General features: G+C 41.8%; 1 non-coding gene across 1 annotated transcript; it reads right to left on the reverse strand.

Annotated features, from left to right (window-relative positions):
- Window positions 1-687: 687 nt before the first annotated feature.
- On the reverse strand, window positions 688-794 carry LOC132536422 (U6 spliceosomal RNA). Its single transcript, XR_009548002.1, has one exon. It is a non-coding gene; the product is annotated as a U6 spliceosomal RNA (small nuclear RNA).
- Between the last annotated feature and the right edge of the window lie 7,196 nt (window positions 795-7,990).

Genomic DNA, 7,990 nt, shown 5'->3' on the forward strand with positions numbered 1-7,990 from the left:
TCAAGCATCTCAGAAATCATAGTTTACACCCCCTACTTCTATTCCTTCACCCCTCATTCACTCAAGGCATAGTACTCTTTCTTCTGAACCTGTCACTGTTGGATCTCCCACTGTGTAGCAAAACCTTTCTAATTTTCAACAATCCATAGAACTCTGTCCATTCTATATATCCAGTCTTCTTTCATACACTGACAACAAGAGTGTCAGTCCTAACTGAGCAAAGACCCTTGCTACTTTGTTCTGTACCCATAGTACCTGGAACAGTGTCTGGCATGGGATAAGTCTTCAGATAAATATCTGTTGAATGAATAAAACTTCCTAAGACTCACTAAAGACTCTACTTCTGGGTTCAGTGACTTGGTGCCTCTGGTTCTCACTTTTGATAAAATGGCTTTTGGGCTTTTTCATGGGTTCTCTTTTTGTCAACATGCCTGCTTTTTTTTTTTCTTCCCTCCTCAGGGTTTTTTCCTTGCTCTCATCATTTTACATACTTTTCCTTTTATTATTTTTATTTTAACAAGTGAGAGAATGAGAGACAGAGAGACACACAGCAGAGCACTGCTCAGCTCTGGCTTATGGTGAGTTTGGGGATTGAACCTGGGACCTCAGAACCTCAGACACGAGTCTTTTTGCATAGCCACTATACTGTGTCCCCAGCCCTTACATACTTTTTCTTTCTTTCTTTTTTAAAATATGGAACGCTTTATAAATTTGCATGTCATCCTTGCACAGGGGCCGTGCTAATCTTCTCTGTATCATTTCAATTTTAGTATACGTGCTGCCAAAGCAAGCACCCTTACATACTTTTCTAAGTCATTCCATCAACTTGACATTGTTAGTAGAGGGTATAACTTTGGTTTGTGCATTGGCACAAAGCTTAAGCCCAACATAGTAGCAAAGTTATCTACAGAGGTAGGGTTTATTTAGAATTGGCTAAAGTAAGAATGGGAGAGACTAAAATCTCTCAAATTAATTCTGCCAGAGAAGCCAAAATCCAGACATTTTATAAGGTTGGGAAATAAAGACAGGAACTTCACACCTACATCATCTTGAGTAGACTAATCAGATTCCTTGACTGCAGCTGCAGCTGGGACTGGAATATAAGCAGTTTGGCAGGAACGCATAAGAATTGCTCCTGTATGTTGAGGATGTCTAATTTTTTTTTTTTTAATCTCTGTGGCTTCTTTAAATTTCAGGCTCAGATATCCAAATGTCTTCTGGTCATCTTCTGCATTCTACATGCCTCAAAGATCAACCTAACACTGATTCATCAGTCTCATCTCCAGATCTGCTTCTTCCCTTGATTTGGGGACACACCCATCTACTTTGTCACCAAAATTAGTTTCAGTGCTATCTTTGGAGTTAGACTTACCTTTTTTTTCTTTTTTTTTCCTTTTATGTTTCTCTTTTTCTTTTTTACCAGAGTACTACTCAGCTTTTTTTTTGTATGTGATTTAGATTTTTAAAACAATTTTTTTTATTTATAAAAAGGAAACATTGACAAAACCATAGGATAAGAGGGGTACAACTCCACACAATTCCCACCACCAGAACCCCCTATCCCATCCTCTCCCCTGATAGCTTTCCTAGTCTTTAACCCTCTGGGAGTATGGATCCAAGGTCATTGTGGGATGCAGAAGGTGGAAGGTCTGGCTTCTGTAATTGCTTCCCCGCTGAACATGGGCATTGGCAGGTGGATCCATACTCCCAGCCTGTCTCTCTCTTTCCCTAGTGGGGAATAGCTCTGGGGAAGTGGAGCTCCAAGGCACATTGGTGGGGTTGTCTGTCCAGGGAAGTCTGGTCAGCATCATGCTAGCATCTGGAGCCTGGTGGCTGAAAAGAGAGTTAACATACAAAGCCAAACAAACTGTTGACCAATCATGGACCTAAAGGCTGGAATAGTGCAGATGAAGAGTTGGGGGGGGGGGGTCCTCCATTATGTAGAAAGCTAGTAGGCATATTTTAGTTATATTCCAAAGGGCCTGTGGCTACTAGTTTTTGGTGTTTTTTTTTTTCCCCTGAACCTGAAATCTAATATGCAGGTGGATCAAGTTATTGTCTGGGGAGATGATATCATGGCTGGAAAAGGACCAAAAATCTGGATCAGAGAAGAGAGTAGCTCCCTAATATGGGAAAGGTGTATAAATATTGTTGACTATAAACCCCATCGATTTGATTTGGTCTGGGGCCCATATTCAGCTTAGGAGTCTATGTGACCTCTGCATCCCTGTAGATCTACTGCTCAGCTTTAATTTATGGTGATGCAGGGAGTTGAACCTAGGAGTTCAGAGCCTTGGGCAGTAAAGTCTCTTTATATTACCAGTATGCTACTTAGTCCCACCCTGTGTGTCTGCTTCAAAACTCTGTTTACAGAAGGGATTGAGGATTCTCTTAGGAAAAGACTCCTAAGGAAGGAGTGGATGGGCAATTCTAAAATTTCCAAGCTGGGAGTCAGGCGGTAGCGCAGTGGGTTAAGCGCACGTGGTGTGAAATGCAAGGACTCGCAAAAGATCCCTGTTCCAACCCCCGGCTCCCCACTTGCTGGGGGGTCACTTCACAAGCGGTGAAGCAGGTCTGCAGGTGTCTATCTTTCTCTCCCCCTCTCTGTCTTTCCCTCCTCTCTCCATTTCTCTCTGTCCTAACAACTATGACATCAATAACAACAATAACTACAACAATAAAAAAGGGCAACAAAAGGGAAAATAAATAAAATAAAATAAAATAAAATAAAATAAAATTTCCAAGCCAAGGCTTGGAACTGCTGAGTTTGAGAAACTTTTTTTGAAAGATTCATTTGTTGGGAGGGCCAGGTGGTGGCACACCTGGTTAAACACACACATTAGCATGCACAAGACCCTAGGTTTGAGCCCCTGCTCCCCTTGCATGTGCAAGGGGAAAGCTTCAGGAGCAGTGAAGCTTCTATCTCTTATTTCCGTCTGATTTTCTCTCTGTCCTATTCAATTAAAAAAAAAAAGAAGGACACACACACACAAAAGGAACAAGAAATGGCCATGATTCCTACCAGATGGCTCCTGCTTCTGGTGCTGGTAATGTTTCCTCTTAGTCCTTCCTGAACGTGACTACAATTTCCTGTTAAGTTGAAGATGGCTCTCCTCTTTTTTTTTTTCTTTTTTTATTGAGTGGATTAATGGCTTACAGTCGACAATAAGATACAGTCATTTGTACATGTGTAACATTTCTCAGTTTTCTTTTTATTTATTTATTTACTGGGGGAATACTGTTTTACAGTCGCATTTCTCCGTTTTCCACTTAACACTCTAGCCCTCTCTAGGTCCTCCTCCGCCAACATGTTCCAGGACCTGGAACTCTCCCCCACCCTCTCCCAAGAACACCCTCTTATTATTGTCACCCTCCTAATGCCTGATTCAGACCCTGGCCATTCCTCCCCTGTGCTGCTGCAGCTGCTGCTTCTCCTTTGTGTAGTTGACACATTTTTTCCCCCAGCACTAACATCACTTTTGGTGGAAATGTTAATTGACAGGGTTGTTCATGTCACAAAGGAACATTCTCGCATTTCTCCAGGATGGTGTCAGTACATTTTACCCTCAACCAAACTGTCGGTGGTGTTCTACCCTAGGTACTTAGGTTCCCAGCTTCCCCTTGGTGCTCTTCCCCTTCACCTAGACTTCTTTCGCTATCTCGTCATCTTCTTGCCATCAGTCCTGCTTATTTTTAGTTACTTTCCTCAAAGTTACCATTGTGATGTGTCTGGAAAACCAATAGGCCCTTGCTTCAAATGTTTTCACGATTCAATGTATATTCAGGAAAAGTTCTAAATCTGTACTTGGTCACACACGCTGTTGGTCAGACACCTGAAGTGTGACCAGTCATCACTGACAGGTGCATGTAAGTGTAATGTACTCAGCACACTTTGGACACAGTAAAAAAAAAAAGTAAACTATATTAGTTGCATTTTATACTGATTACATGTTGAAATGATAAATATCTGGACACATTGGCCTTCATAAAATACACTATTAAGGGGCCAGGTGGTGATCAACCTGGTTTAGTGCACACATCACAATGCACAAGGACCTGGGTTCAAGCCCCTGGTCCCTACCTTCAGGGGGGAAGCTGTCTTCCATATTCAACCTCATCCAATAAGAACAGGAAAAATATGTGAAAGGAACACTGGGCGGTGTGTATAGGATGGAGCTGGGAGTCTGGGTTAGAGGGTGAAACTTTCCAGGAGAAGTTAGAGAATGTTGAGTATTGAACCCACTGGCTGGTGGTGCACCCAGTTAAGTGCACATATTACCAAGTGCAAGGACCCAGGTTTGAGTCCCTGCTTCCCACCTGCAGGGGGTTCACTTTATGAGTAGTGAAGCAGGTCTGCAGGTGTCTATCTTTCTCTCCCTCTCTTTACTTTCCCATCTTTTCTCAATTTCTCTTTATCTTATTTAATTAAAAGAAAAAAAAAAAAGAAAAAAAGAAAGGGGCCATGTGGTAGCGTACTAGGTTAAGCACACATAGTGCAAAGTGCAAGGATCCGGGTTCGAGGTCCCATTTCCCCCCAACCTGTGGGGGCGGGGGTGTCGACTCACAAGCGGTGAAGCAGGTCTATCTATCTTTCTCTTTCCCTGTCTGCCTTCCCCACTTCTCTCAATTTATCTCTGTCCTATCCAACAACGACAGCGATAACAGAACAACAACAATGAAGAAAAAAAATAGCCTCCAGGAGCAGTGAATTCATAGTTCAGGCACCAAGCCCCAGCAGTAACCCTGGAGGCAGGAAAAAAAAAATCCTTGAATGAAGGGTCATTCTGGGTCTCCCCCTTAACCTTTTCGTATTCCTTTGGATGGTTATTGATGCACTTGAATCTATCTCTCATCCTGGTACTAGTGGAGTTTACAAAGTCGTTTCTCCACTTAAAACTGGGCTATAAATTCAACTGCATGACCCTGCACAGCTCAGAAGCTTTAAATTCTAAATAGTAGCTTCTGCTACTAATGGAGTGGCCCTCCTCAGAATAAGTCCCTGTGGCTGTGGTTCTCACAGCGGAAGTCAGATGAACCCTGAGGTTCCTGAGCGGCCGATCTTGGAATGCAGAAGCACTGCTAAAGTACTGTGCGGCTTCTCAGCTCTTTGTTCACGTGACCTTTGCTTCTTCTCCCTCTCCATATTCTTCCTGTTCCTTTTACTCATTCTACTGAGTAAAATTCTACTCATTTTTTAAACTTGGTTTATTTTATTTGATAGAAGAGACCAACAGACACCTGTAGCACCGTTTCACCGCTTGTGAAGCTTTCCCCTTACGGGTGGGATGGGGGGGAGGGGCTTGAACCCAGGTCCTTATGCAATTGTGCTGTGTGCACTTAACCAGGTGCTCTGCCACCCAGTCCCTTTTTACTCATTCTAAAAGATAGCATTTCAAATGGATTTCTGGGAATGCTTTCTGGACTTCTCTTCAATGCTGGACTTAATCACATCTTATTTTGCTGGTCTATTAATAAGTCCCTCTCGTCATTGGGTTGTGAGTGTCTTATAGTAGCAACTATATCTTACTCATCTAGTTTAACTCACCACCTATTCCAGATTTCTGCCTTAGAGCACCAGAGTTATAACAAAGGACAGCCTGAGGTTCTTCAGCAAGCAGCCCTCATGGTATTTTAGACAAAGAAATGTACCTGGCAAAAACAACACGCAGGCGTGTTCCAGCAAGCATGGAGCACAGGAGACATTCAGGAGGATTTCTGATAACAAGTACCAGGAAGTTGGGATCAGGAGACTCTTAACACTTGACACAGTGCCTGACACACATTTTTTTGGATCAATAAACAATACCATTTGTTTAACTGAAAGTTGGGTTTTAAGATACGCTCATTAAACGAAGCTACTGAACTAAAATGAAATCCAGATTGCTGCTCTTGCTGCCAGTATCCTAGTATGTCAGGAATGTCCCCAGATTTGGATTAGATGTGGGGCCAGTTTAGAGAGAGACCCAGATAAATATGGAGGAGGCAGATTGGTGGAGTGATAGCTGCCAAAGTTCCAGCAGGACAAACAGTTTATCGGCCAAGAACTCTTTCTCTCAGATGTCAATTTATGCATTTCTCAATTAGCAGTGAAATTTGTTACTATCATTTTTAATCATAAAATTAATACTAATGTACCTGAAAGTTTATTGACTTGAGAGTAGAAAGCCTGAGTCATTGTTTTTTTTTTTTAAAGATGCACTGATAAAATGAGAGAGAAATAGTATCTATCTAGTATATGCAGTGCCAGGAATCAAACTTGGGACCTTACATATGCAAGTTCTCTGTCCTGCCACTACGTTTTTCTCTATGGTCACCTAGATCATTGTTAACATCTGTCAATTATTTCACAAGTTGACTTGGTCACATCATTTAAATTCCATGAATCTACTCATCCATCTGAATACAGGAATAAATAATACTATTTTTTTTTACTAAGTTATGGTGAGAATCAAATTGGATTAAATATGTCAAGAGATTTGTAAATTATAAATTGTTATGCAGACATTAAGACCTATAACGTTTCACACTTTCATTTTTCTCCATCATTGCCAGGACTTCAATATTCAAGGCCAACTTTTTTTTTTTCTGATAGAAATAGAGACAGAGAGAAAGTGCAAGGCTAAAGCACCAACCTCTGATTCACACCCCCAGGAATGCCCTTGGGGGCAGGGATTCAAACATGGCTGTGTGCACCACAAAGCAAATCCCTTCCTAGCTGAGCTGTATGTCACCTCACAGTTTCATTTTTTTTAACAGTGATTTTTTAAAAAAATTTATTTTATTAATGATTTAATAATGATCATGAGATTGTGGGATAAGAGGGGTATAACTCCATACAATTCCCACTGCCAGAGTTTCATATCCCATCCCCCCCACTGGAACTTTCCCTATTCTTTCTCCCTCTGGGATTATGGGCCAAAGATCTTTATGGGGTGCAGAAGGTGGAGGTCTGTCTCTGTAATTATTTCTCCTCCAGACATTGGTGTTGACAGGTCAATCCATATCTCCAGCCTATCTTTCTTTCTTTCTTTCTTTCTTTGTTTGTTTCTTTCTTCCTTTGTTTCTTTCTTCCTTTCTTTTTCTTGCCTCCAGCATTATTTACTGGGGCTTGGTGCCTGCACTACTGGGGAGCCAGGGGCTAGAACAGGAATCCTTAGGCTGGTCCTTGTGCTTTGCGCCATGTGCGCTTAGCCTGCTGCGCTACCTCCCAACCCCCATCCCCAGCCTATTTCTATCTTTCCTTAGTGGGGCAGGGAGGGCTCTGGGGAGGTGGTGTTCCAGGACACATTGGTGAGGTCCTCTACCCAGGGAAGTCAGGTTGGCGTCATAGTAGCATCAGCAACTTGGTGGCTGAAAAGGATTAAGATATAAAGCAGAACCAATAGTTCAATAATCAGGACCCTAAAGGTAAGCATAGAGCAGATGAGATTTAGGGTCTTCATGCTGGAAGAAGCCAGGAAGTCTATTTAAGGCATATGCCAAGGGGCCCATGACTTTACTAATTTTTAATTTTTCATGGAATTTAAAAGGAAAGAGTAGAATAAGATAATATTTTGAAGAGAATTTTGAAAATTTCATTCCATGCCACCTAAGACTAATTGTCTAAATAATTCTTTAACCCATATTATCTTGGTGATCTGTGCACTTAACTGGGTGCACCACTGCCTGGCCCCCATCTTATCTCTAAGTGCTAGTTTTGTATGGAACTTCAAAATAATTCAATAGTAAACAAATAACCCTGTACATAAAGCATAAACTTTCTTTTCTGACATGTTGGCCATCTTGATTAAATGCCCTGACATGTGTTTTAATTAAATCTGGAATACACACACACACACACACACACACACACACACAGTGAACTGAAGATGGAATAAGAAATAGTATTCTGGGAGTATGGACCGAGCTGTCAATGCCGATGTTCAGCAGGGAAGCAATTACAGAAGCCAGACCTCCCACCTTCTGCACCCCATAATGACCCTAGGTCCAT

This window comes from Erinaceus europaeus, unplaced genomic scaffold (assembly GCF_950295315.1).
Source record: "Erinaceus europaeus unplaced genomic scaffold, mEriEur2.1 scaffold_599, whole genome shotgun sequence".
In the NCBI taxonomy this organism is placed as follows: Eukaryota; Metazoa; Chordata; class Mammalia; order Eulipotyphla; family Erinaceidae; genus Erinaceus; species Erinaceus europaeus.